Below are 23,888 nucleotides of genomic sequence, written 5' to 3'. Positions count from 1 at the left end.
ATACAAGAAGCTAGCCACTCAAGCTACTCCTATCCTGGATTACCATATGGCGAAGATGATGAAAAGCAGGAAAAGAAACAGAAACAACACGGACTGGTTTCCACAGACAAGAGAAATAATTGAGAGGTGGGTCAGCTCAGCTTACCGCAAGTTAGCGGTTATCAGATCCCTCAGTCTGACAAATCCATGCATCTGGCTGTGAGTTGTAGCATTAGATCGTTTAATTAATTGCCGCCGTAACGTTATGCGCAAGCGGGCATTGTGTATTTTTAGCAACTCGTTAACAAACGCTGATGTCATGATAGTTTGTTGAATGTAAATGCGATTCATTTATATTGATTGGCTAGTCAGTGAAGTTGAGCTGTCTCGTCAGATTTGACAAGAATGACGTTCTGTTGCAGCAGTGAGCACACTGATCTGCAACGCTAGCGTTAATGTTTAATTAATTAGCGTTATGTGCAAGCGGGCAGTTATCGCCCATGTATTTTTAGCAACTCGTTAACAAACGCTGATGTCATGATAGTTTGTTGAATATAAATGCGATTCACTTTGTGGCATATAAGGCTATATTGATAGGCTAGTCAATGCTCAACTAGTCTTCCATGCATGAAGTGGAGCCATCTCATCAGTTTGTACAAGAATAGAGTTCTGTTGCATCAGTGAGCATTAAACCCTGATTTGCAACTCTCTGTTTTGCACTGAAAACTATTCCACTGATTTATTTGTTTTAGCTACATTTCTTTCCTTTGTAGTACTCCAATATTTTTTGTAGGGACGGCAATACGTTTAGAGAACTTAAAGTTATGTTAAATACAGTAGGTTTTATTTTTTTCTGCTGTAAAACTTAAGATGGGGGGAAACTAAAGATTTGTAAAATAATTTCAATGTGTAATGCAGTTTTATTTTTGTTAAAATGGATTTTTCTAAAAATTGGTATCGAAAAAAGTATCGTTCAGGAACCGGTATCGAAATCCAAGTATCGAAACGGTATCGATATCGAAAAATTTTGAACGATACCCAGCCCTACATGGAGCGCAGATGTACTTGTACATTGAGCGGAGAGGTACTGGTACATGGAGCGGAGATGTACTTGTACATTGAGCGGAGAGGTACTTGTACATTGAGCGGAGAGGTACTTGTACATGGAGCGGAGATGTACTTGTACATTGAGCGGAGAGGTACTGGTACATGGAGCGGAGATGTACTTGTACATTGAGCGGAGAGGTACTTGTACATGGAGTGGAGATGTACTTGTACATTGAGCGGAGAGGTACTGGTACATGGAGCGGAGATGTACTTGTACATTGAGCGGAGAGGTACTTGTACATGGAGTGGAGATGTACTTGTACATTGAGCGGAGAGGTACTGGTACATGGAGCGGAGATGTACTTGTACATTGAGCGGAGAGGTACTTGTACATGGAGTGGAGATGTACTTGTACATGGAGCGGAGATGTACTTGTACATGGAGCGGAGATGTACTTGTACATGGAGCGGAGAGGTACTTGTACATGGAGCGGAGATGTACTTGTACATGGAGCGGAGAGGTACTTGTACATGGAGCGGAGATGTACTTGTACATTGAGCGGAGAGGTACTTGTACATGGAGCAGAGATGTACTTGTACATGGAGCGGAGAGGTACTTGTACATGGAGCGGAGAGGTACTTGTACATGGAGCGGAGAGGTACTTGTACATGGAGCGGAGAGGTACTTGTACATTGAGCGGAGAGGTACTTGTACATGGAGCGGAGAGGTACTTGTACATTGAGCGGAGAGGTACTTGTACATGGAGCGGAGAGGTACTTGTACATGGAGCGGAGAGGTACTTGTACATGGAGCGGAGAGGTACTTGTACATGGAGCGGAGAGGTACTTGTACATTGAGCGGAGATGTACTTGTACATGGAGCGGAGATGTACTTGTACATGGATCGGAGAGGTACTTGTACATGAGAGCGGAGAGGTACTGTCGACACTTGTACATTGAGCGTAGAGGTACTGTCGACACTTGTACATTGAGCGGAGAGGTACTTGTACATGGAGCGGAGAGGTACTGTCAACACTTGTACATTGAGCGGAGAGGTACTTGTACATTGAGCGGAGAGGTACTTGTACATGGAGCGCAGAGGTACTTGTACATTGAGCGGAGAGGTACTTGTACATGGAGCGGAGAGGTACTTGTACATTGAGCGGAGAGGTACTGTCGACACTTGTACATTCAGCGGAGAGGTACTTGTACATGGAGCGGAGAGGTACTGTCGATACTTGACATTGAGCGGAGAGGTACTTGTACATGGAGCGGAGAGGTATTTGTACATTGAGCGGAGAGGTACTTGTACATTGAGCGGAGAGGTACTGTCGACACTTGTACATTCAGCGGAGAGCTACTTGTACATGGAGCGGAGAGGTATTTGTACATTGAGCGGAGAGGTACTTGTACATGGAGCGGAGAGGTACTTGTACATAGAGCGGAGAGGTACTTATACATGGAGCGGAGAGGTATTTGTACATTGAGCGGAGAGGTACTTGTACATGGAGCGGAGAGGTACTTGTACATGAGAGCGGAGAGGTATTTGTACATGGAGCGGAAAGGTACTGTCGACACTTGTACATTGAGCGGAGAGCTACTTGTACATGGAGCGGAGAGGTACTTGTACATGAGAGCGGAGAGGTACTTGTACATGGAGCGGAGAGGTATTTGTACATGGAGCGGAGAGGTACTGTCGACACTTGACATTGAGCGGAGAGGTACTTGTACATGGAGCGGAGAGGTACTTGTACATGAGAGCGGAGAGGTATTTGTACATGGAGCGGAGAGGTACTGTCGACACTTGACATTGAGCGGAGAGGTACTTGTACATGGAGCGGAGAGGTACTTGTACATGGAGCGGAGAGGTACTTGTACATGGACCGGAGAGGTACTTGTACATGGAGCGGAGAGGTACTTGTACATGGAGCGGAGATGTACTTGTACATTGAGCGGAGAGGTACTTGTACATGGAGCAGAGATGTACTTGTACATGGAGCGGAGATGTACTTGTACATTGAGCGGAGAGGTACTTGTACATGGAGCAGAGATGTACTTGTACATGGAGCGGAGAGGTACTTGTACATGGAGCGGAGAGGTACTTGTACATGGAGCGGAGAGGTACTTGTACATGGAGCGGAGAGGTACTTGTACATTGAGCGGAGAGGTACTTGTACATGGAGCGGAGAGGTACTTGTACATTGAGCGGAGAGGTACTTGTACATGGAGCGGAGAGGTACTTGTACATGGAGCGGAGAGGTACTTGTACATGGAGCGGAGAGGTACTTGTACATGGAGCGGAGAGGTACTTGTACATTGAGCGGAGATGTACTTGTACATGGAGCGGAGATGTACTTGTACATGGATCGGAGAGGTACTTGTACATGAGAGCGGAGAGGTACTGTCGACACTTGTACATTGAGCGTAGAGGTACTGTCGACACTTGTACATTGAGCGGAGAGGTACTTGTACATGGAGCGGAGAGGTACTGTCAACACTTGTACATTGAGCGGAGAGGTACTTGTACATTGAGCGGAGAGGTACTTGTACATGGAGCGCAGAGGTACTTGTACATTGAGCGGAGAGGTACTTGTACATGGAGCGGAGAGGTACTTGTACATTGAGCGGAGAGGTACTGTCGACACTTGTACATTCAGCGGAGAGGTACTTGTACATGGAGCGGAGAGGTACTGTCGATACTTGACATTGAGCGGAGAGGTACTTGTACATGGAGCGGAGAGGTATTTGTACATTGAGCGGAGAGGTACTTGTACATTGAGCGGAGAGGTACTGTCGACACTTGTACATTCAGCGGAGAGCTACTTGTACATGGAGCGGAGAGGTATTTGTACATTGAGCGGAGAGGTACTTGTACATGGAGCGGAGAGGTACTTGTACATAGAGCGGAGAGGTACTTATACATGGAGCGGAGAGGTATTTGTACATTGAGCGGAGAGGTACTTGTACATGGAGCGGAGAGGTACTTGTACATGAGAGCGGAGAGGTATTTGTACATGGAGCGGAAAGGTACTGTCGACACTTGTACATTGAGCGGAGAGCTACTTGTACATGGAGCGGAGAGGTACTTGTACATGAGAGCGGAGAGGTACTTGTACATGGAGCGGAGAGGTATTTGTACATGGAGCGGAGAGGTACTGTCGACACTTGACATTGAGCGGAGAGGTACTTGTACATGGAGCGGAGAGGTACTTGTACATGAGAGCGGAGAGGTATTTGTACATGGAGCGGAGAGGTACTGTCGACACTTGACATTGAGCGGAGAGGTACTTGTACATGGAGCGGAGAGGTACTTGTACATGGAGCGGAGAGGTACTTGTACATGGACCGGAGAGGTACTTGTACATGGAGCGGAGAGGTACTTGTACATGGAGCGGAGATGTACTTGTACATTGAGCGGAGAGGTACTTGTACATGGAGCAGAGATGTACTTGTACATGGAGCGGAGATGTACTTGTACATTGAGCGGAGAGGTACTTGTACATGGAGCGGAGAGGTACTTGTACATGGACCGGATAGGTACTTGTACATGGAGCGGAGAGGTACTTGTACATGGAGCGGAGATGTACTTGTACATTGAGCGGAGAGGTACTTGTACATGGAGCAGAGATGTACTTGTACATGGAGCGGAGATGTACTTGTACATTGAGCGGAGAGGTACTTGTACATGGAGCGGAGAGGTACTTGTACATGGAGCGGAGATGTACTTGTACATGGAGCGGAGAGGTACTTGTACATGGAGCGGAGAGGTACTTGTACATTGAGCGGAGAGGTACTTGTACATGGAGCGGAGAGGTACTTGTACATTGAGCGGAGAGGTACTTGTACATGGAGCGGAGAGGTACTTGTACATGGAGCGGAGAGGTACTTGTACATGGAGCGGAGAGGTACTTGTACATGGAGCGGAGAGGTACTTGTACATTGAGCGGCGATGTACTTGTACATGGAGCGGAGATGTACTTGTACATGGATCGGAGAGGTACTTGTACATGAGAGCGGAGAGGTACTGTCGACACTTGTACATTGAGCGTAGAGGTACTGTCGACACTTGTACATTGAGCGGAGAGGTACTTGTACATGGAGCGGAGAGGTACTGTCGACACTTGTACATTGAGCGGAGAGGTACTTGTACATTGAGCGGAGAGGTACTTGTACATGGAGCGCAGAGGTACTTGTACATTGAGCGGAGAGGTACTTGTACATGGAGCGGAGAGGTACTTGTACATGAGAGCGGAGAGGTACTTGTACATGGAGCGGAGAGGTACTTGTACATTGAGCGGAGAGGTACTGTCGACACTTGTACATTCAGCGGAGAGGTACTTGTACATGGAGCGGAGAGGTACTGTCGATACTTGACATTGAGCGGAGAGGTACTTGTACATGGAGCGGAGAGGTATTTGTACATTGAGCGGAGAGGTACTTGTACATTGAGCGGAGAGGTACTGTCGACACTTGTACATTCAGCGGAGAGCTACTTGTACATGGAGCGGAGAGGTATTTGTACATTGAGCGGAGAGGTACTTGTACATGGAGCGGAGAGGTACTTGTACATAGAGCGGAGAGGTACTTATACATGGAGCGGAGAGGTATTTGTACATTGAGCGGAGAGGTACTTGTACATGGAGCGGAGAGGTACTTGTACATGAGAGCGGAGAGGTATTTGTACATGGAGCGGAAAGGTACTGTCGACACTTGTACATTGAGCGGAGAGCTACTTGTACATGGAGCGGAGAGGTACTTGTACATGAGAGCGGAGAGGTACTTGTACATGGAGCGGAGAGGTATTTGTACATGGAGCGGAGAGGTACTGTCGACACTTGACATTGAGCGGAGAGGTACTTGTACATGGAGCGGAGAGGTACTTGTACATGAGAGCGGAGAGGTATTTGTACATGGAGCGGAGAGGTACTGTCGACACTTGACATTGAGCGGAGAGGTACTTGTACATGGAGCGGAGAGGTACTTGTACATGGAGCGGAGAGGTGCTTGTACATGGAGCGGAGAGGTACTTGTACATGGAGCGGAGAGGTATTTGTACATGGAGCGGAGAGGTACTTGTACATGGAGCGGAGAGGTACTTGTACATTCAGCGGAGAGGTACTTGTACATTGAGCGGAGAGGTACTTGTAGATGGAGCGGAGAGGTACTTGTACATGTAGCGGAGAGGTGCTTGTACATGGAGCGGAGAGGTACTTGTACATGGAGCGGAGAGGTATTTGTACATGGAGCGGAGAGGTACTTGTACATGGAGCGGAGAGGTACTTGTACATTCAGCGGAGAGGTACTTGTACATTGAGCGGAGAGGTACTTGTAGATGGAGCGGAGAGGTACTGTCGACACTTGTACATTGAGCGGAGAGGTACTTGTACATGGAGCGGAGAGGTACTTGTACATGGAGCGGAGAGGTACTGTCGACACTTGTACATTGAGCGGAGAGGTACTTGTACATGGAGCGGAGAGGTACTTGTACATGGAGCGGAGATGTACTTGTACAGGGAGCGGAGAGGTACTTGTACATTGAGCGGAGAGGTACTTGTACATGGAGCGGAGAGGTACTTGTACATGGAGCGGAGAGGTACTTGTACATGGAGCGGAGAGGTACTTGTACATTGAGCGGAGAGGTACTTGTACATGGAGCGGAGAGGTACTTGTACATGGAGCGGAGAGGTACTTGTACATGGAGCGGAGAGGTACTTGTACATTGAGCGGAGAGGTACTTGTACATGGAGCGGAGAGGTACTTGTACATGGAGCGGAGAGGTACTTGTACATGGAGCGGAGAGGTACTTGTACATGGAGCGGAGAGGTACTTGTACATTGAGCGGAGATGTACTTGTACATGGAGCGGAGATGTACTTGTACATGGATCGGAGAGGTACTTGTACATGAGAGCGGAGAGGTACTGTCGACACTTGTACATTGAGCGTAGAGGTACTGTCGACACTTGTACATTGAGCGGAGAGGTACTTGTACATGGAGCGGAGAGGTACTGTCGACACTTGTACATTGAGCGGAGAGGTACTTGTACATTGAGCGGAGAGGTACTTGTACATGGAGCGCAGAGGTACTTGTACATTGAGCGGAGAGGTACTTGTACATGGAGCGGAGAGGTACTTGTACATGAGAGCGGAGAGGTACTTGTACATGGAGCGGAGAGGTACTTGTACATTGAGCGGAGAGGTACTGTCGACACTTGTACATTCAGCGGAGAGGTACTTGTACATGGAGCGGAGAGGTACTGTCGATACTTGACATTGAGCGGAGAGGTACTTGTACATGGAGCGGAGAGGTACTTGTACATGGAGCGGAGAGGTACTTGTACATGGAGCGGAGAGGTACTTGTACATGGAGCGGAGAGGTACTTGTACATTCAGCGGAGAGGTACTTGTACATTGAGCGGAGAGGTACTTGTAGATGGAGCGGAGAGGTACTTGTACATGTAGCGGAGAGGTGCTTGTACATGGAGCGGAGAGGTACTTGTACATGGAGCGGAGAGGTATTTGTACATGGAGCGGAGAGGTACTTGTACATGGAGCGGAGAGGTACTTGTACATTCAGCGGAGAGGTACTTGTACATTGAGCGGAGAGGTACTTGTAGATGGAGCGGAGAGGTACTGTCGACACTTGTACATTGAGCGGAGAGGTACTTGTACATGGAGCGGAGAGGTACTTGTACATGGAGCGGAGAGGTACTGTCGACACTTGTACATTGAGCGGAGAGGTACTTGTACATGGAGCGGAGAGGTACTTGTACATGGAGCGGAGATGTACTTGTACAGGGAGCGGAGAGGTACTTGTACATTGAGCGGAGAGGTACTTGTACATGGAGCGGAGAGATACTTGTACATGGAGCGGAGAGGTACTTGTACATGGAGCGGAGAGGTACTTGTACATTGAGCGGAGAGGTACTTGTACATGGAGCGGAGAGGTACTTGTACATGGAGCGGAGAGGTACTTGTACATGGAGCGGAGAGGTACTTGTACATTGAGCGGAGAGGTACTTGTACATGGAGCGGAGAGGTACTTGTACATGGAGCGGAGAGGTACTTGTACATGGAGCGGAGAGGTACTTGTACATGGAGCGGAGAGGTACTTGTACATTGAGCGGAGATGTACTTGTACATGGAGCGGAGATGTACTTGTACATGGATCGGAGAGGTACTTGTACATGAGAGCGGAGAGGTACTGTCGACACTTGTACATTGAGCGTAGAGGTACTGTCGACACTTGTACATTGAGCGGAGAGGTACTTGTACATGGAGCGGAGAGGTACTGTCGACACTTGTACATTGAGCGGAGAGGTACTTGTACATTGAGCGGAGAGGTACTTGTACATGGAGCGCAGAGGTACTTGTACATTGAGCGGAGAGGTACTTGTACATGGAGCGGAGAGGTACTTGTACATGAGAGCGGAGAGGTACTTGTACATGGAGCGGAGAGGTACTTGTACATTGAGCGGAGAGGTACTGTCGACACTTGTACATTCAGCGGAGAGGTACTTGTACATGGAGCGGAGAGGTACTGTCGATACTTGACATTGAGCGGAGAGGTACTTGTACATGGAGCGGAGAGGTACTTGTACATGGAGCGGAGAGGTACTTGTACATGGAGCGGAGAGGTACTTGTACATTGAGCGGAGAGGTACTTGTACATGGAGCGGAGAGGTACTTGTACATTGAGCGGAGAGGTACTTGTACATGGAGCGGAGAGGTACTTGTACATGGAGCGGAGAGGTACTTGTACATGGAGCGGAGAGGTACTTGTACATGGAGCGGAGAGGTACTTGTACATTGAGCGGAGATGTACTTGTACATGGAGCGGAGATGTACTTGTACATGGATCGGAGAGGTACTTGTACATGAGAGCGGAGAGGTACTGTCGACACTTGTACATTGAGCGTAGAGGTACTGTCGACACTTGTACATTGAGCGGAGAGGTACTTGTACATGGAGCGGAGAGGTACTGTCGACACTTGTACATTGAGCGGAGAGGTACTTGTACATGGAGCGGAGAGGTACTTGTACATTGAGCGGAGAGGTACTGTCGACACTTGTACATTCAGCGGAGAGGTACTTGTACATGGAGCGGAGAGGTACTGTCGATACTTGACATTGAGCGGAGAGGTACTTGTACATGGAGCGGAGAGGTATTTGTACATTGAGCGGAGAGGTACTTGTACATTGAGCGGAGAGGTACTGTCGACACTTGTACATTCAGCGGAGAGCTACTTGTACATGGAGCGGAGAGGTACTTGTACATGGAGCGGAGAGGTACTTGTACATGGAGCGGAGATGTACTTGTACATTGAGCGGAGAGGTACTTGTACATGGAGCAGAGATGTACTTGTACATGGAGCGGAGATGTACTTGTACATTGAGCGGAGAGGTACTTGTACATGGAGCGGAGAGGTACTTGTACATGGAGCGGAGATGTACTTGTACATGGAGCGGAGAGGTACTTGTACATGGAGCGGAGATGTACTTGTACATTGAGCGGAGAGGTACTTGTACATGGAGCAGAGATGTACTTGTACATGGAGCGGAGAGGTACTTGTACATGGAGCGGAGAGGTACTTGTACATGGAGCGGAGAGGTACTTGTACATGGAGCGGAGAGGTACTTGTACATGGAGCAGAGATGTACTTGTACATGGAGCGGAGATGTACTTGTACATTGAGCGGAGAGGTACTTGTACATGGAGCGGAGAGGTACTTGTACATGGAGCGGAGATGTACTTGTACATGGAGCGGAGAGGTACTTGTACATGGAGCGGAGATGTACTTGTACATTGAGCGGAGAGGTACTTGTACATGGAGCAGAGATGTACTTGTACATGGAGCGGAGAGGTACTTGTACATGGAGCGGAGAGGTACTTGTACATGGAGCGGAGAGGTACTTGTACATGGAGCGGAGAGGTACTTGTACATTGAGCGGAGAGGTACTTGTACATGGAGCGGAGAGGTACTTGTACATTGAGCGGAGAGGTACTTGTACATGGAGCGGAGAGGTACTTGTACATGGAGCGGAGAGGTACTTGTACATGGAGCGGAGAGGTACTTGTACATGGAGCGGAGAGGTACTTGTACATTGAGCGGAGATGTACTTGTACATGGAGCGGAGATGTACTTGTACATGGATCGGAGAGGTACTTGTACATGAGAGCGGAGAGGTACTGTCGACACTTGTACATTGAGCGTAGAGGTACTGTCGACACTTGTACATTGAGCGGAGAGGTACTTGTACATGGAGCGGAGAGGTACTGTCAACACTTGTACATTGAGCGGAGAGGTACTTGTACATTGAGCGGAGAGGTACTTGTACATGGAGCGCAGAGGTACTTGTACATTGAGCGGAGAGGTACTTGTACATGGAGCGGAGAGGTACTTGTACATTGAGCGGAGAGGTACTGTCGACACTTGTACATTCAGCGGAGAGGTACTTGTACATGGAGCGGAGAGGTACTGTCGATACTTGACATTGAGCGGAGAGGTACTTGTACATGGAGCGGAGAGGTATTTGTACATTGAGCGGAGAGGTACTTGTACATTGAGCGGAGAGGTACTGTCGACACTTGTACATTCAGCGGAGAGCTACTTGTACATGGAGCGGAGAGGTATTTGTACATTGAGCGGAGAGGTACTTGTACATGGAGCGGAGAGGTACTTGTACATAGAGCGGAGAGGTACTTATACATGGAGCGGAGAGGTATTTGTACATTGAGCGGAGAGGTACTTGTACATGGAGCGGAGAGGTACTTGTACATGAGAGCGGAGAGGTATTTGTACATGGAGCGGAAAGGTACTGTCGACACTTGTACATTGAGCGGAGAGCTACTTGTACATGGAGCGGAGAGGTACTTGTACATGAGAGCGGAGAGGTACTTGTACATGGAGCGGAGAGGTATTTGTACATGGAGCGGAGAGGTACTGTCGACACTTGACATTGAGCGGAGAGGTACTTGTACATGGAGCGGAGAGGTACTTGTACATGAGAGCGGAGAGGTATTTGTACATGGAGCGGAGAGGTACTGTCGACACTTGACATTGAGCGGAGAGGTACTTGTACATGGAGCGGAGAGGTACTTGTACATGGAGCGGAGAGGTACTTGTACATGGACCGGAGAGGTACTTGTACATGGAGCGGAGAGGTACTTGTACATGGAGCGGAGATGTACTTGTACATTGAGCGGAGAGGTACTTGTACATGGAGCAGAGATGTACTTGTACATGGAGCGGAGATGTACTTGTACATTGAGCGGAGAGGTACTTGTACATGGAGCGGAGAGGTACTTGTACATGGACCGGAGAGGTACTTGTACATGGAGCGGAGAGGTACTTGTACATGGAGCGGAGATGTACTTGTACATTGAGCGGAGAGGTACTTGTACATGGAGCAGAGATGTACTTGTACATGGAGCGGAGATGTACTTGTACATTGAGCGGAGAGGTACTTGTACATGGAGCGGAGAGGTACTTGTACATGGAGCGGAGATGTACTTGTACATGGAGCGGAGAGGTACTTGTACATGGAGCGGAGATGTACTTGTACATTGAGCGGAGAGGTACTTGTACATGGAGCAGAGATGTACTTGTACATGGAGCGGAGAGGTACTTGTACATGGAGCGGAGAGGTACTTGTACATGGAGCGGAGAGGTACTTGTACATGGAGCGGAGAGGTACTTGTACATTGAGCGGAGAGGTACTTGTACATGGAGCGGAGAGGTACTTGTACATTGAGCGGAGAGGTACTTGTACATGGAGCGGAGAGGTACTTGTACATGGAGCGGAGAGGTACTTGTACATGGAGCGGAGAGGTACTTGTACATGGAGCGGAGAGGTACTTGTACATTGAGCGGAGATGTACTTGTACATGGAGCGGAGATGTACTTGTACATGGATCGGAGAGGTACTTGTACATGAGAGCGGAGAGGTACTGTCGACACTTGTACATTGAGCGTAGAGGTACTGTCGACACTTGTACATTGAGCGGAGAGGTACTTGTACATGGAGCGGAGAGGTACTGTCGACACTTGTACATTGAGCGGAGAGGTACTTGTACATTGAGCGGAGAGGTACTTGTACATGGAGCGCAGAGGTACTTGTACATTGAGCGGAGAGGTACTTGTACATGGAGCGGAGAGGTACTTGTACATGAGAGCGGAGAGGTACTTGTACATGGAGCGGAGAGGTACTTGTACATTGAGCGGAGAGGTACTGTCGACACTTGTACATTCAGCGGAGAGGTACTTGTACATGGAGCGGAGAGGTACTGTCGATACTTGACATTGAGCGGAGAGGTACTTGTACATGGAGCGGAGAGGTATTTGTACATTGAGCGGAGAGGTACTTGTACATTGAGCGGAGAGGTACTGTCGACACTTGTACATTCAGCGGAGAGCTACTTGTACATGGAGCGGAGAGGTATTTGTACATTGAGCGGAGAGGTACTTGTACATGGAGCGGAGAGGTACTTGTACATAGAGCGGAGAGGTACTTATACATGGAGCGGAGAGGTATTTGTACATTGAGCGGAGAGGTACTTGTACATGGAGCGGAGAGGTACTTGTACATGAGAGCGGAGAGGTATTTGTACATGGAGCGGAAAGGTACTGTCGACACTTGTACATTGAGCGGAGAGCTACTTGTACATGGAGCGGAGAGGTACTTGTACATGAGAGCGGAGAGGTACTTGTACATGGAGCGGAGAGGTATTTGTACATGGAGCGGAGAGGTACTGTCGACACTTGACATTGAGCGGAGAGGTACTTGTACATGGAGCGGAGAGGTACTTGTACATGAGAGCGGAGAGGTATTTGTACATGGAGCGGAGAGGTACTGTCGACACTTGACATTGAGCGGAGAGGTACTTGTACATGGAGCGGAGAGGTACTTGTACATGGAGCGGAGAGGTGCTTGTACATGGAGCGGAGAGGTACTTGTACATGGAGCGGAGAGGTATTTGTACATGGAGCGGAGAGGTACTTGTACATGGAGCGGAGAGGTACTTGTACATTCAGCGGAGAGGTACTTGTACATTGAGCGGAGAGGTACTTGTAGATGGAGCGGAGAGGTACTTGTACATGTAGCGGAGAGGTGCTTGTACATGGAGCGGAGAGGTACTTGTACATGGAGCGGAGAGGTATTTGTACATGGAGCGGAGAGGTACTTGTACATGGAGCGGAGAGGTACTTGTACATTCAGCGGAGAGGTACTTGTACATTGAGCGGAGAGGTACTTGTAGATGGAGCGGAGAGGTACTGTCGACACTTGTACATTGAGCGGAGAGGTACTTGTACATGGAGCGGAGAGGTACTTGTACATGGAGCGGAGAGGTACTGTCGACACTTGTACATTGAGCGGAGAGGTACTTGTACATGGAGCGGAGAGGTACTTGTACATGGAGCGGAGATGTACTTGTACAGGGAGCGGAGAGGTACTTGTACATTGAGCGGAGAGGTACTTGTACATGGAGCGGAGAGGTACTTGTACATGGAGCGGAGAGGTACTTGTACATGGAGCGGAGAGGTACTTGTACATTGAGCGGAGAGGTACTTGTACATGGAGCGGAGAGGTACTTGTACATGGAGCGGAGAGGTACTTGTACATGGAGCGGAGAGGTACTTGTACATTGAGCGGAGAGGTACTTGTACATGGAGCGGAGAGGTACTTGTACATGGAGCGGAGAGGTACTTGTACATGGAGCGGAGAGGTACTTGTACATGGAGCGGAGAGGTACTTGTACATTGAGCGGAGATGTACTTGTACATGGAGCGGAGATGTACTTGTACATGGATCGGAGAGGTACTTGTACATGAGAGCGGAGAGGTACTGTCGACACTTGTACATTGAGCGTAGAGGTACTGTCGACACTTGTACATTGAGCGGAGAGGTACTTGTACATGGAGCGGAGAGGTACTGTCGACACTTGTACATTGAGCGGAGAGGTACTTGTACATTGAGCGGAGAGGTACTTGTACATGGAGCGCAGAGGTACTTGTACATTGAGCGGAGAGGTACTTGTACATGGAGCGGAGAGGTACTTGTACATTGAGCGGAGAGGTACTGTCGACACTTGTACATTCAGCGGAGAGGTACTTGTACATGGAGCGGAGAGGTACTGTCGATACTTGACATTGAGCGGAGAGGTACTTGTACATGGAGCGGAGAGGTATTTGTACATTGAGCGGAGAGGTACTTGTACATTGAGCGGAGAGGTACTGTCGACACTTGTACATTCAGCGGAGAGCTACTTGTACATGGAGCGGAGAGGTATTTGTACATTGAGCGGAGAGGTACTTGTACATGGAGCGGAGAGGTACTTGTACATAGAGCGGAGAGGTACTTATACATGGAGCGGAGAGGTATTTGTACATTGAGCGGAGAGGTACTTGTACATGGAGCGGAGAGGTACTTGTACATGAGAGCGGAGAGGTATTTGTACATGGAGCGGAAAGGTACTGTCGACACTTGTACATTGAGCGGAGAGCTACTTGTACATGGAGCGGAGAGGTACTTGTACATGAGAGCGGAGAGGTACTTGTACATGGAGCGGAGAGGTATTTGTACATGGAGCGGAGAGGTACTGTCGACACTTGACATTGAGCGGAGAGGTACTTGTACATGGAGCGGAGAGGTACTTGTACATGAGAGCGGAGAGGTATTTGTACATGGAGCGGAGAGGTACTGTCGACACTTGACATTGAGCGGAGAGGTACTTGTACATGGAGCGGAGAGGTACTTGTACATGGAGCGGAGAGGTACTTGTACATGGACCGGAGAGGTACTTGTACATGGAGCGGAGAGGTACTTGTACATGGAGCGGAGATGTACTTGTACATTGAGCGGAGAGGTACTTGTACATGGAGCAGAGATGTACTTGTACATGGAGCGGAGATGTACTTGTACATTGAGCGGAGAGGTACTTGTACATGGAGCGGAGAGGTACTTGTACATGGACCGGAGAGGTACTTGTACATGGAGCGGAGAGGTACTTGTACATGGAGCGGAGATGTACTTGTACATTGAGCGGAGAGGTACTTGTACATGGAGCAGAGATGTACTTGTACATGGAGCGGAGATGTACTTGTACATTGAGCGGAGAGGTACTTGTACATGGAGCGGAGAGGTACTTGTACATGGAGCGGAGATGTACTTGTACATGGAGCGGAGAGGTACTTGTACATGGAGCGGAGATGTACTTGTACATTGAGCGGAGAGGTACTTGTACATGGAGCAGAGATGTACTTGTACATGGAGCGGAGAGGTACTTGTACATGGAGCGGAGAGGTACTTGTACATGGAGCGGAGAGGTACTTGTACATGGAGCGGAGAGGTACTTGTACATTGAGCGGAGAGGTACTTGTACATGGAGCGGAGAGGTACTTGTACATTGAGCGGAGAGGTACTTGTACATGGAGCGGAGAGGTACTTGTACATGGAGCGGAGAGGTACTTGTACATGGAGCGGAGAGGTACTTGTACATGGAGCGGAGAGGTACTTGTACATTGAGCGGAGATGTACTTGTACATGGAGCGGAGATGTACTTGTACATGGATCGGAGAGGTACTTGTACATGAGAGCGGAGAGGTACTGTCGACACTTGTACATTGAGCGTAGAGGTACTGTCGACACTTGTACATTGAGCGGAGAGGTACTTGTACATGGAGCGGAGAGGTACTGTCGACACTTGTACATTGAGCGGAGAGGTACTTGTACATTGAGCGGAGAGGTACTTGTACATGGAGCGCAGAGGTACTTGTACATTGAGCGGAGAGGTACTTGTACATGGAGCGGAGAGGTACTTGTACATGAGAGCGGAGAGGTACTTGTACATGGAGCGGAGAGGTACTTGTACATTGAGCGGAGAGGTACTGTCGACACTTGTACATTCAGCGGAGAGGTACTTGTACATGGAGCGGAGAGGTACTGTCGATACTTGACATTGAGCGGAGAGGTACTTGTACATGGAGCGGAGAGGTATTTGTACATTGAGCGGAGAGGTACTTGTACATTGAGCGGAGAGGTACTGTCGACACTTGTACATTCAGCGGAGAGCTACTTGTACATGGAGCGGAGAGGTATTTGTACATTGAGCGGAGAGGTACTTGTACATGGAGCGGAGAGGTACTTGTACATAGAGCGGAGAGGTACTTATACATGGAGCGGAGAGGTATTTGTACATTGAGCGGAGAGGTACTTGTACATGGAGCGGAGAGGTACTTGTACATGAGAGCGGAGAGGTATTTGTACATGGAGCGGAAAGGTACTGTCGACACTTGTACATTGAGCGGAGAGCTACTTGTACATGGAGCGGAGAGGTACTTGTACATGAGAGCGGAGAGGTACTTGTACATGGAGCGGAGAGGTATTTGTACATGGAGCGGAGAGGTACTGTCGACACTTGACATTGAGCGGAGAGGTACTTGTACATGGAGCGGAGAGGTACTTGTACATGAGAGCGGAGAGGTATTTGTACATGGAGCGGAGAGGTACTGTCGACACTTGACATTGAGCGGAGAGGTACTTGTACATGGAGCGGAGAGGTACTTGTACATGGAGCGGAGAGGTGCTTGTACATGGAGCGGAGAGGTACTTGTACATGGAGCGGAGAGGTATTTGTACATGGAGCGGAGAGGTACTTGTACATGGAGCGGAGAGGTACTTGTACATTCAGCGGAGAGGTACTTGTACATTGAGCGGAGAGGTACTTGTAGATGGAGCGGAGAGGTACTTGTACATGTAGCGGAGAGGTGCTTGTACATGGAGCGGAGAGGTACTTGTACATGGAGCGGAGAGGTATTTGTACATGGAGCGGAGAGGTACTTGTACATGGAGCGGAGAGGTACTTGTACATTCAGCGGAGAGGTACTTGTACATTGAGCGGAGAGGTACTTGTAGATGGAGCGGAGAGGTACTGTCGACACTTGTACATTGAGCGGAGAGGTACTTGTACATGGAGCGGAGAGGTACTTGTACATGGAGCGGAGAGGTACTGTCGACACTTGTACATTGAGCGGAGAGGTACTTGTACATGGAGCGGAGAGGTACTTGTACATGGAGCGGAGATGTACTTGTACAGGGAGCGGAGAGGTACTTGTACATTGAGCGGAGAGGTACTTGTACATGGAGCGGAGAGGTACTTGTACATGGAGCGGAGAGGTACTTGTACATGGAGCGGAGAGGTACTTGTACATTGAGCGGAGAGGTACTTGTACATGGAGCGGAGAGGTACTTGTACATGGAGCGGAGAGGTACTTGTACATGGAGCGGAGAGGTACTTGTACATTGAGCGGAGAGGTACTTGTACATGGAGCGGAGAGGTACTTGTACATGGAGCGGAGAGGTACTTGTACATGGAGCGGAGAGGTACTTGTACATGGAGCGGAGAGGTACTTGTACATTGAGCGGAGATGTACTTGTACATGGAGCGGAGATGTACTTGTACATGGATCGGAGAGGTACTTGTACATGAGAGCGGAGAGGTACTGTCGACACTTGTACATTGAGCGTAGAGGTACTGTCGACACTTGTACATTGAGCGGAGAGGTACTTGTACATGGAGCGGAGAGGTACTGTCGACACTTGTACATTGAGCGGAGAGGTACTTGTACATTGAGCGGAGAGGTACTTGTACATGGAGCGCAGAGGTACTTGTACATTGAGCGGAGAGGTACTTGTACATGGAGCGGAGAGGTACTTGTACATGAGAGCGGAGAGGTACTTGTACATGGAGCGGAGAGGTACTTGTACATTGAGCGGAGAGGTACTGTCGACACTTGTACATTCAGCGGAGAGGTACTTGTACATGGAGCGGAGAGGTACTGTCGATACTTGACATTGAGCGGAGAGGTACTTGTACATGGAGCGGAGAGGTACTTGTACATGGAGCGGAGAGGTACTTGTACATGGAGCGGAGAGGTACTTGTACATTGAGCGGAGAGGTACTTGTACATGGAGCGGAGAGGTACTTGTACATTGAGCGGAGAGGTACTTGTACATGGAGCGGAGAGGTACTTGTACATGGAGCGGAGAGGTACTTGTACATGGAGCGGAGAGGTACTTGTACATGGAGCGGAGAGGTACTTGTACATTGAGCGGAGATGTACTTGTACATGGAGCGGAGATGTACTTGTACATGGATCGGAGAGGTACTTGTACATGAGAGCGGAGAGGTACTGTCGACACTTGTACATTGAGCGTAGAGGTACTGTCGACACTTGTACATTGAGCGGAGAGGTACTTGTACATGGAGCGGAGAGGTACTGTCGACACTTGTACATTGAGCGGAGAGGTACTTGTACATGGAGCGGAGAGGTACTTGTACATTGAGCGGAGAGGTACTGTCGACACTTGTACATTCAGCGGAGAGGTACTTGTACATGGAGCGGAGAGGTACTGTCGATACTTGACATTGAGCGGAGAGGTACTTGTACATGGAGCGGAGAGGTATTTGTACATTGAGCGGAGAGGTACTTGTACATTGAGCGGAGAGGTACTGTCGACACTTGTACATTCAGCGGAGAGCTACTTGTACATGGAGCGGAGAGGTACTTGTACATGGAGCGGAGAGGTACTTGTACATGGAGCGGAGATGTACTTGTACATTGAGCGGAGAGGTACTTGTACATGGAGCAGAGATGTACTTGTACATGGAGCGGAGATGTACTTGTACATTGAGCGGAGAGGTACTTGTACATGGAGCGGAGAGGTACTTGTACATGGAGCGGAGATGTACTTGTACATGGAGCGGAGAGGTACTTGTACATGGAGCGGAGATGTACTTGTACATTGAGCGGAGAGGTACTTGTACATGGAGCAGAGATGTACTTGTACATGGAGCGGAGAGGTACTTGTACATGGAGCGGAGAGGTACTTGTACATGGAGCGGAGAGGTACTTGTACATGGAGCGGAGAGGTACTTGTACATGGAGCAGAGATGTACTTGTACATGGAGCGGAGATGTACTTGTACATTGAGCGGAGAGGTACTTGTACATGGAGCGGAGAGGTACTTGTACATGGAGCGGAGATGTACTTGTACATGGAGCGGAGAGGTACTTGTACATGGAGCGGAGATGTACTTGTACATTGAGCGGAGAGGTACTTGTACATGGAGCAGAGATGTACTTGTACATGGAGCGGAGAGGTACTTGTACATGGAGCGGAGAGGTACTTGTACATGGAGCGGAGAGGTACTTGTACATGGAGCGGAGAGGTACTTGTACATTGAGCGGAGAGGTACTTGTACATGGAGCGGAGAGGTACTTGTACATTGAGCGGAGAGGTACTTGTACATGGAGCGGAGAGGTACTTGTACATGGAGCGGAGAGGTACTTGTACATGGAGCGGAGAGGTACTTGTACATGGAGCGGAGAGGTACTTGTACATTGAGCGGAGATGTACTTGTACATGGAGCGGAGATGTACTTGTACATGGATCGGAGAGGTACTTGTACATGAGAGCGGAGAGGTACTGTCGACACTTGTACATTGAGCGTAGAGGTACTGTCGACACTTGTACATTGAGCGGAGAGGTACTTGTACATGGAGCGGAGAGGTACTGTCAACACTTGTACATTGAGCGGAGAGGTACTTGTACATTGAGCGGAGAGGTACTTGTACATGGAGCGCAGAGGTACTTGTACATTGAGCGGAGAGGTACTTGTACATGGAGCGGAGAGGTACTTGTACATTGAGCGGAGAGGTACTGTCGACACTTGTACATTCAGCGGAGAGGTACTTGTACATGGAGCGGAGAGGTACTGTCGATACTTGACATTGAGCGGAGAGGTACTTGTACATGGAGCGGAGAGGTATTTGTACATTGAGCGGAGAGGTACTTGTACATTGAGCGGAGAGGTACTGTCGACACTTGTACATTCAGCGGAGAGCTACTTGTACATGGAGCGGAGAGGTATTTGTACATTGAGCGGAGAGGTACTTGTACATGGAGCGGAGAGGTACTTGTACATAGAGCGGAGAGGTACTTATACATGGAGCGGAGAGGTATTTGTACATTGAGCGGAGAGGTACTTGTACATGGAGCGGAGAGGTACTTGTACATGAGAGCGGAGAGGTATTTGTACATGGAGCGGAAAGGTACTGTCGACACTTGTACATTGAGCGGAGAGCTACTTGTACATGGAGCGGAGAGGTACTTGTACATGAGAGCGGAGAGGTACTTGTACATGGAGCGGAGAGGTATTTGTACATGGAGCGGAGAGGTACTATCGACACTTGACATTGAGCGGAGAGGTACTTGTACATGGAGCGGAGAGGTACTTGTACATGAGAGCGGAGAGGTATTTGTACATGGAGCGGAGAGGTACTGTCGACACTTGACATTGAGCGGAGAGGTACTTGTACATGGAGCGGAGAGGTACTTGTACATGGAGCGGAGAGGTACTTGTACATGGACCGGAGAGGTACTTGTACATGGAGCGGAGAGGTACTTGTACATGGAGCGGAGATGTACTTGTACATTGAGCGGAGAGGTACTTGTACATGGAGCAGAGATGTACTTGTACATGGAGCGGAGATGTACTTGTACATTGAGCGGAGAGGTACTTGTACATGGAGCGGAGAGGTACTTGTACATGGACCGGAGAGGTACTTGTACATGGAGCGGAGAGGTACTTGTACATGGAGCGGAGATGTACTTGTACATTGAGCGGAGAGGTACTTGTACATGGAGCAGAGATGTACTTGTACATGGAGCGGAGATGTACTTGTACATTGAGCGGAGAGGTACTTGTACATGGAGCGGAGAGGTACTTGTACATGGAGCGGAGATGTACTTGTACATGGAGCGGAGAGGTACTTGTACATGGAGCGGAGATGTACTTGTACATTGAGCGGAGAGGTACTTGTACATGGAGCAGAGATGTACTTGTACATGGAGCGGAGAGGTACTTGTACATGGAGCGGAGAGGTACTTGTACATGGAGCGGAGAGGTACTTGTACATGGAGCGGAGAGGTACTTGTACATTGAGCGGAGAGGTACTTGTACATGGAGCGGAGAGGTACTTGTACATTGAGCGGAGAGGTACTTGTACATGGAGCGGAGAGGTACTTGTACATGGAGCGGAGAGGTACTTGTACATGGAGCGGAGAGGTACTTGTACATGGAGCGGAGAGGTACTTGTACATTGAGCGGAGATGTACTTGTACATGGAGCGGAGATGTACTTGTACATGGATCGGAGAGGTACTTGTACATGAGAGCGGAGAGGTACTGTCGACACTTGTACATTGAGCGTAGAGGTACTGTCGACACTTGTACATTGAGCGGAGAGGTACTTGTACATGGAGCGGAGAGGTACTGTCGACACTTGTACATTGAGCGGAGAGGTACTTGTACATTGAGCGGAGAGGTACTTGTACATGGAGCGCAGAGGTACTTGTACATTGAGCGGAGAGGTACTTGTACATGGAGCGGAGAGGTACTTGTACATGAGAGCGGAGAGGTACTTGTACATGGAGCGGAGAGGTACTTGTACATTGAGCGGAGAGGTACTGTCGACACTTGTACATTCAGCGGAGAGGTACTTGTACATGGAGCGGAGAGGTACTGTCGATACTTGACATTGAGCGGAGAGGTACTTGTACATGGAGCGGAGAGGTATTTGTACATTGAGCGGAGAGGTACTTGTACATTGAGCGGAGAGGTACTGTCGACACTTGTACATTCAGCGGAGAGCTACTTGTACATGGAGCGGAGAGGTATTTGTACATTGAGCGGAGAGGTACTTGTACATGGAGCGGAGAGGTACTTGTACATAGAGCGGAGAGGTACTTATACATGGAGCGGAGAGGTATTTGTACATTGAGCGGAGAGGTACTTGTACATGGAGCGGAGAGGTACTTGTACATGAGAGCGGAGAGGTATTTGTACATGGAGCGGAAAGGTACTGTCGACACTTGTACATTGAGCGGAGAGCTACTTGTACATGGAGCGGAGAGGTACTTGTACATGAGAGCGGAGAGGTACTTGTACATGGAGCGGAGAGGTATTTGTACATGGAGCGGAGAGGTACTGTCGACACTTGACATTGAGCGGAGAGGTACTTGTACATGGAGCGGAGAGGTACTTGTACATGAGAGCGCAGAGGTATTTGTACATGGAGCGGAGAGGTACTGTCGACACTTGACATTGAGCGGAGAGGTACTTGTACATGGAGCGGAGAGGTACTTGTACATGGAGCGGAGAGGTGCTTGTACATGGAGCGGAGAGGTACTTGTACATGGAGCGGAGAGGTATTTGTACATGGAGCGGAGAGGTACTTGTACATGGAGCGGAGAGGTACTTGTACATTCAGCGGAGAGGTACTTGTACATTGAGCGGAGAGGTACTTGTAGATGGAGCGGAGAGGTACTTGTACATGTAGCGGAGAGGTGCTTGTACATGGAGCGGAGAGGTACTTGTACATGGAGCGGAGAGGTATTTGTACATGGAGCGGAGAGGTACTTGTACATGGAGCGGAGAGGTACTTGTACATTCAGCGGAGAGGTACTTGTACATTGAGCGGAGAGGTACTTGTAGATGGAGCGGAGAGGTACTGTCGACACTTGTACATTGAGCGGAGAGGTACTTGTACATGGAGCGGAGAGGTACTTGTACATGGAGCGGAGAGGTACTGTCGACACTTGTACATTGAGCGGAGAGGTACTTGTACATGGAGCGGAGAGGTACTTGTACATGGAGCGGAGATGTACTTGTACAGGGAGCGGAGAGGTACTTGTACATTGAGCGGAGAGGTACTTGTACATGGAGCGGAGAGGTACTTGTACATGGAGCGGAGAGGTACTTGTACATGGAGCGGAGAGGTACTTGTACATTGAGCGGAGAGGTACTTGTACATGGAGCGGAGAGGTACTTGTACATGGAGCGGAGAGGTACTTGTACATGGAGCGGAGAGGTACTTGTACATTGAGCGGAGAGGTACTTGTACATGGAGCGGAGAGGTACTTGTACATGGAGCGGAGAGGTACTTGTACATGGAGCGGAGAGGTACTTGTACATGGAGCGGAGAGGTACTTGTACATTGAGCGGAGATGTACTTGTACATGGAGCGGAGATGTACTTGTACATGGATCGGAGAGGTACTTGTACATGAGAGCGGAGAGGTACTGTCGACACTTGTACATTGAGCGTAGAGGTACTGTCGACACTTGTACATTGAGCGGAGAGGTACTTGTACATGGAGCGGAGAGGTACTGTCGACACTTGTACATTGAGCGGAGAGGTACTTGTACATTGAGCGGAGAGGTACTTGTACATGGAGCGCAGAGGTACTTGTACATTGAGCGGAGAGGTACTTGTACATGGAGCGGAGAGGTACTTGTACATGAGAACGGAGAGGTACTTGTACATGGAGCGGAGAGGTACTTGTACATTGAGCGGAGAGGTACTGTCGACACTTGTACATTCAGCGGAGAGGTACTTGTACATGGAGCGGAGAGGTACTGTCGATACTTGACATTGAGCGGAGAGGTACTTGTACATGGAGCGGAGAGGTACTTGTACATGGAGCGGAGAGGTACTTGTACATGGAGCGGAGAGGTACTTGTACATTGAGCGGAGAGGTACTTGTACATGGAGCGGAGAGGTACTTGTACATTGAGCGGAGAGGTACTTGTACATGGAGCGGAGAGGTACTTGTACATGGAGCGGAGAGGTACTTGTACATGGAGCGGAGAGGTACTTGTACATGGAGCGGAGAGGTACTTGTACATTGAGCGGAGATGTACTTGTACATGGAGCGGAGATGTACTTGTACATGGATCGGAGAGGTACTTGTACATGAGAGCGGAGAGGTACTGTCGACACTTGTACATTGAGCGTAGAGGT

The sequence above is a fragment of the Poromitra crassiceps genome (genome assembly GCF_964638095.1).
Source record: "Poromitra crassiceps genome assembly, contig: HAP1_SCAFFOLD_76, whole genome shotgun sequence".
In the NCBI taxonomy this organism is placed as follows: Eukaryota; Metazoa; Chordata; class Actinopteri; order Beryciformes; family Melamphaidae; genus Poromitra; species Poromitra crassiceps.
The sequence above is the reverse complement of the archived record's forward strand: the minus strand, read 5'-3'. Positions refer to the sequence as shown.